This window comes from Macadamia integrifolia, chromosome 12 (genome assembly GCF_013358625.1).
Source record: "Macadamia integrifolia cultivar HAES 741 chromosome 12, SCU_Mint_v3, whole genome shotgun sequence".
NCBI lineage: Eukaryota > Viridiplantae > Streptophyta > Magnoliopsida > Proteales > Proteaceae > Macadamia > Macadamia integrifolia.
Genome location: NC_056568.1, coordinates 17532080 through 17538923, shown reverse-complemented (window position 1 = coordinate 17538923; position 6844 = coordinate 17532080).

The window sequence follows — 6844 nt, the reverse complement described above, 5'->3', positions numbered from 1 at the left end:
TGGAGAAACCAGGAGAAAAAAAAGGTTCAAAACTCGGTGGAGAAAAAGTTCAAAACTCGGGGAAAGTAGCAATGGAGAAGCGGCGGTAGAAACGACTCAAACCAGAGTAGTTGGTGGAGAAACTCTCCTGCTTGTAGCAGCAAGTCATGGAGAGCAACCTCCCCTACTTACAGTAGCGGCGGCGAGGTGGTGAGGCAGCAGTAGCGGCGGTAGCAGTAGCACAACGGTGATAGCAATGGCAGCAGCAACTCAAACCATAGGAGTCAGTGGAACAGCGGCGGTCAGCGGCTCTCTACAAATTGGTAGAAGAAAGGGAAAAAACTTGTCGGCGATGCACAAGCCTCTCTCTGCAAATCGATAGAAAGAAAAGTAAAAAAAACAACTGTTGCCGACAAATTCATGAGAAAACAATTCCTGTTACGACAGCAAAGCGAAGGCAGTGGCTAAAGCAACAGAGGCAGCGACAACGACAGCGGCAACGACAACAGAGATGTGCGAGCTCCCTTCCCTCCTCCAACTCCGACCATGGTTCTCTCTCCCTCTTTCCTCCTGCACCATGATTTATCTCCACTATGTTCTCTCTCATACTGTGCTTCGATTTGAGAGAACAAAAACATATCCAACTTTCTCCGTCTGATCTGATAAAAGATCTCACCGGAGTTTGCTTTCTCCGGCTGGATTCACTAAAATAAATGTCTTTTTCGACGAGAAGAGAGAGAGAGAGAGAGAGAGAGAGAGAGAGAGAGAGAGAGAGAGAGAAAGAGTGTTGCAATCGTGGATTGTAAATTTGTATATCTTCTTTCCATCCAACGGTTCAATTCAAGTTGACCAAATCCTATGGTCAAAATCCTGCTAGCATTCCTAATTCCTAGGTACTACGCTAGCATACCTATCCCTCTCCCTTCTTTATAATTGATTCTGTTAAAATAAATTGAAAGAGACTTTCATAAATCAAACCAAACACTGTTCTGTTTCAATTTTTTTATAATCTGTTTATGAGAAAAATGAGTTATGTATGCATAAATCAAATCAAACACATTTCTATTTATAAACAAAATCAATTTTCATAACACAGAGACTATAAATAATAAATAGAAACAGTTCATAAATGATATCAAACCAATTTTAGATTTTGTTTCTATTTTCTTTCATAGCCACATAACCTTATCGGAATATTCTGGTTAACGCTGAAAAGTTGACCGACAGCAGTCGAATTCTGATGGGTTAGCCGGTGACCCATCAGGTCAAAAATCTGGGTTGGTAGGTCAGGTTTGGATCTACCCAATGGGTCGGGTCCGATTCAGACCGGTCTAACTTAACCCGATTCGGTTCATGTAATCCAATTCTGGTTCATTTTGGTTTGACCTAATTCATTTAATGGATTTTTGGGCTAGTATTTTAAATCCAACATTATAATGGGCTAAAACCCAAACCAACAGTTTTATAAAATAAGTAATACATAGTCATGGGTTTAGGTCCATTACTAATATTCCTTATGATATCAAAGAGAATATTAGAATATTCTTTCTTCTTCTCCAAAATACAACATACAGAGAAGCAATAACAATAACAATCAATAGAGAAGAAATATCAATGTTAAAGCATTAACTTATTCTATATAATTAAACCTCATTATTAATATGGGAGTCCAATTAATAATATGGTGTGAATCCCGTTACAATGTGAGTCCCATTGACAATTATGGGAGTACCATTAAAGAATGTGGGAGTCCCATTAACGAATATGAGGGTCACATTATCAATATGGGAGTACCATTATCAAATTTTCAATTGTGATGGTACCAATTATTAATACGAGAATACCATTAGGAGTACCACTAGGGAATCATAATACTATTCAATAGTTTATTAGCTTAACTTAAGCTCTGATACCACTGAAGGAAAATTAAGCATTCCTATAAAACATGATCTTATCAATAAACTATAAATCAATACCCTAAATCGGTAAAGAGATGGGCAGCATACCGTTCACCGACGAGACATGGATACCAACGAAATTCGAAGAAGCCATTGATGTCTTTCTTTGCTAGAACGACTACAACAATGAAGTAGGATTTTTCTTTCCTTGTCTTATTTGTATGCTCATTACAAATGAGAAATTAGTGTGCGCATCAAGGTGGAGAGAGGACCCTAATAGTCTCCCATTACTAATAACCACTCTCTAGTCTCCCATAATGGCTAGAGTGGTTAAAGGAGTGAAAAATCCCACTCAACCATAACCACTTAATAGATAGGAAGTGGAATCCAAGTCAAGAGACGTTGTACACCATCTCTCGTGACTTAGTCAAATAATAATCCACAAAATAGAAATTTAACAAATTGAATTTATTTACACATTAAATAAATTATAATGGATAAATCCAACAATTATTGTCCTTAAAACAATCTTTTTTGAAGGGAGAAGCATCTTTGAAAATGCCTATTAGCTCATGAAGTATTCCATCACATGAAGAATCTAAAGAAGGGGAAGAATTACCTAGTTGCAGTCAAGCTTGATATGAGGAAGGCTTATGAAAGGATTGAATAGGACTTCCTTGCAAGTATTTTGTGTAAAAAGGGGTTATGTGATAATGGATTTAGCTTCTTCTTTAATGTGTTAGCATAATGCCATCTTTCCTATTAAATGGTGTGCATAAATGATCTATTATTCCTACTAGGGGCCTCAGACAGGGAGACCCCCTTTTCCCTTTGTTTGTTTGTGATGTGTATTGAGTGCCTTACCTCTTTGATTTCTGGAGCGGTTCGAAATGAGAACCTCCAAGGAATGAGGATTAAGCTCATTAGTCCTCAATTTATTCATTCCTTCTTTGTCGAGGGTTGCCTCATTTTCCTTCAAGCAAATCATGACTCTCTAAGGAGCCTTAGGAATGTTTTGTCTTTTTATTGTGGGGCCTCTGGGCAAGTAGTAAATGGACAACAATCTTTAGCTTCTTTCAGCCAAACACTCTAGTCAGACTCAGGCGTATCTATGCAAGGCCTATAAAGGTGGATGGATTGGTGCAACCTGGAACTTATTTGGGGCACCCCTCTCAAATTAGAAAATGTAAGAAAGCCGCATTCCAAAATATAAAGGATAAAACCATCAACAAGATTGTAGGATGGGAGGAACGATTACTCTCATTAGCTGGTAAAGAGGTGCTCCTTAAGTTTGTGGTCGCAGCCATCCTTTCTTATCAAATGTCTCACTTCATGCTTCCCTATGGGCTATTAGATGAGATTAACAAGGCTGGGTGTAACTTCCTTTGGGGACAAAAGAAGGAGGAGAGGAAAATCCATTGGATTGGGATGGACTGTCTGTGTCTTCCTAAACTCGAAGGTGATTTGCCGTTCAGAGACCTAAATATTCAAAATCAGGCTCTGCTTGTAAAATTGTGGTGAACTTTTATCTAATCCTGAGTCTCTGTGGACAAGATTAATTAAGAATATTTACTTCCCCTCAGCTTCTTTCTCTATTTCCCAAGCAGGATATAGACTTTCATGGGCATGAAGAAGTATCTTACATATAGAAGGCAACTTCTGTCGCACAAGCTCTTATGGATCGTTGAGAATGGTGCTTCTATTCAGATATGGGAAGATCCTTGGATTCCACCTCTTGACGGTTATAGGAGTCACCTCCCTAGATTGTTAGATTGCCCTTTCTTCTATGTGTCAGGTCTTATTGATGAGTGAGCTCAATGGAACTTACTGAAGCTGAGGGTTTTTTTTTTTTCTGGCCAAAATTGAGAGTATTCTTTAAATTCTTACTAGTTCTTAAGGGTCTTCTGACAAGCTATGCTAAAGTCATCATCCATATGGACTTCCTCTGTTAAATCTGCTATAGGTTGGGCGCTCAGCTTTCTCTTTGAAAATCCATATCTACAACAAAAGCTATGGCTACTCCAAAAGAGGTATGGCATGGTGTGTGGAATTCTAAAATCCGCGCCCCCCAAAGTGAAATATTTTCTGTGGAAGGCTTGCTTGGGCATTATTGGGGTGATGGTGAATCTCAAGCATCATAGTATTGTTGACTTTGATGTGTATGGTGGATGTGGTCTTGATGTCGAAACATTGGAGCATGCGCTCTTGTACTATCTGCTAGCCCAACAGGTGTGGTTTGATTGGGTGTCTCTTTGAGGGTTGCAAATACCCCAAATCTCCTCGTCTCTGACTGGATTTTTAGGTGGAGAAAGGTGCCAAGCTTTTTTAAGGAGAAACATATGTTCTTTTCTGCCCATGCTATTGTTTTGTGGGAGATCTGGAAGCTGTGAAATGCAAGGTGCTTTAGAGTTTATATCCCTCCTTTCCAATCGTGGGTGGATTCAGTTAATAGGAGCATTGAGGAGGTTCTCTCGCTTTTCCCGAGTCCATCCCCAGGTAGCCTCTGGCTAATCATGGCTTGGAGATTCCTCCCCTCACAGATGGAATTTTTTCCATTTATTTGGATGTGGCTACAAGTACTCATCCAAAAGCTCTAGGAGTTGGCTGCATTATTTTAGATCAAAGTGAAGCAAGTGTGGCTCATTGCCTCATATCATCTTCTGCTTATGCCGACGGTGGTGGTTGAAGCATTGGCTATACGGTTAGCTCTTTCTTCGGAAATCCAAATTGACCTCACTAGAGTTGTATTAGACTTGGATTTCCAGGTGCTAATCAATTGCCTCTCCCCTTCTCCCTCTCCCCCACCTCCATCTAGTATCTCTACTATTGTAAAAAATATTTTACTCTTGAAATCCTCTTTTATCTTTTGTAGTTTTATTTTTGTTGGTATGGCTGAAAAAATAAAAGTCCCTCTAAAAATAATTGTTGGGAAATGTGGAATGATACCTAACTTTAACTAATAATTTGATATGTACTGTCTATACAGAGAAATAGAATATTTTGATTTCAATTATAGGGTTTTTAATATGTAGGTCTATTCACATAGAGAAGCATACACAAAAGCATTTAAAATGCTTAATGCATTAGATTTATTGTAGATATAACTTTTGGTTAAAGGTGGTTAACTAATAATTCTTAATTCATGCATGTTTATTCTCTCTCTCTCTATAGCATTGTAATGTTCAAATTTAAACGTTGTAAATGCATACCGTTCATTTGCTTTTAATTTTTTTTTTTTGTCGTATTTTATCGTATTTTTCACCGTCCCATTCACATTTTGATCCTTTTAAAACATGCCCATACTAAACACCTTTTTTTGTTGTTCATGTTTTAACTAATAGAGGGTAGGACTCATGGGACCAAACGCAAGTGAGTAAATCTCCATTTTATATTTCAGTTTGTTTTTCCACATGATTATTTGAGGTACACTTTGTATTAGAGCAAGGTCTAGAATGCTGTTCATGCTTTGAAGCCATTTTTAGACTAGGTTAATACTAAAAAAAAAGCTACTATTCATTAATTAGGGCCCGGTCAATGGTTGTTAGAGATGGCAGCAACAAAACCAATGGCCTTACAGTCAACAATTGCCACAAATTGCTAGTGTAGACATCTCATTTTATCATCCTGTGGATGTTCAAGATAGTGATGAGATAGATAATATGGGACAAAAGATTGAATTCACTTCGAATATATTAAAATTACCAAAATACCCTTAGGAGAAAATAATTAAGAAAAATCGATAAAACAACTTTAAAGAAAGTTTAAAATTCATTAATTGAGAATATTGTAAAAAATATATCCTATATTTAAATATGGTACAAAAACAGCTTGATATGTCATTCTTTTGTGTTTTTTGGTCATGTAGGTCCTACACTTGAAAGATTCTTCAACCATTTTTACCAAATTAATTCCCCAAACTCTATACCATTGGATAATACTTGAAAGAAGCCTACGGATTGAAAGTTGGGAGTTTTTGAAGTTCTAAGGAAAAAATAAAATAAAATAAAATAAATAATACCAGTTCGGACTGGTCGGACCCCTGGTTGGACTATGGGTCAAACTTTAGTCAGATGTTGGGTCAACCAGTGGGTCACCTCGGTACACTCACAAGTTATCTTTGGCTGACATTAGCGTAAATTTGAATTAAAATAAAGAAGAGGTAGACCGATCAACATGCAATTCAACCAAATGGAATCGTGGGTCAACTCGCAAGTTGATTAGTGTGTCTGCAACCAACATGCGCGCTTGCGTGTGCCTAACCAATTTCGACTTTAAAATTTCATAATTTTTTTAAAAGAATACTAAAGTCCATAAACATTCTAGTAAATTCTCAACAAAGGATGTGACTTTGAAACCGAAACTGTTTACTCAAATCGAATCGAATCTTTTGTATCGAAATTGTGAAACCATTAAATGGGTTTGATTTTGGTTTAAAATTAAAACTGTGATTCAATTTGGATTCAAATTTTATTTAGTAAACCTTTAAACCGATTAACATATACGCAATAAGTTTGAGTCATTCAATGATAAGTTTATATACATTTCAATAAAAAAAATTTAATTTTACATTAAACAAATATGAAAAAAAAAGTATATAAAAAGCAATTCAATTCAATGTTACAATTTACAACCATTTCACTAAACTTTTTAAAGGTAAAGAAGTTGTTTGGATACAAACCTTAAAAACATAAGAAAACCATTTAAACTTAAGCCGTTTATAAATGGTTTCGATTTTAGTATATGAAACCGTTTATTAAATGATTCGATTTTGGTTTTACCTAAAACATTTTGCACCAAACCGAATCGAACCATGGGAACCAAACCAATTAACACCCTTATTTTCAGTAAGTCCCAAAAAAATTATTATAAATTGAATCCCCCCAGTCATTTTTTATGAATTCCAAGCCTTTGTGCTCCCCTCTTCCTCTTTTCTATAACTCCAGATCTTCTATAGGTGTTTTGCAAAA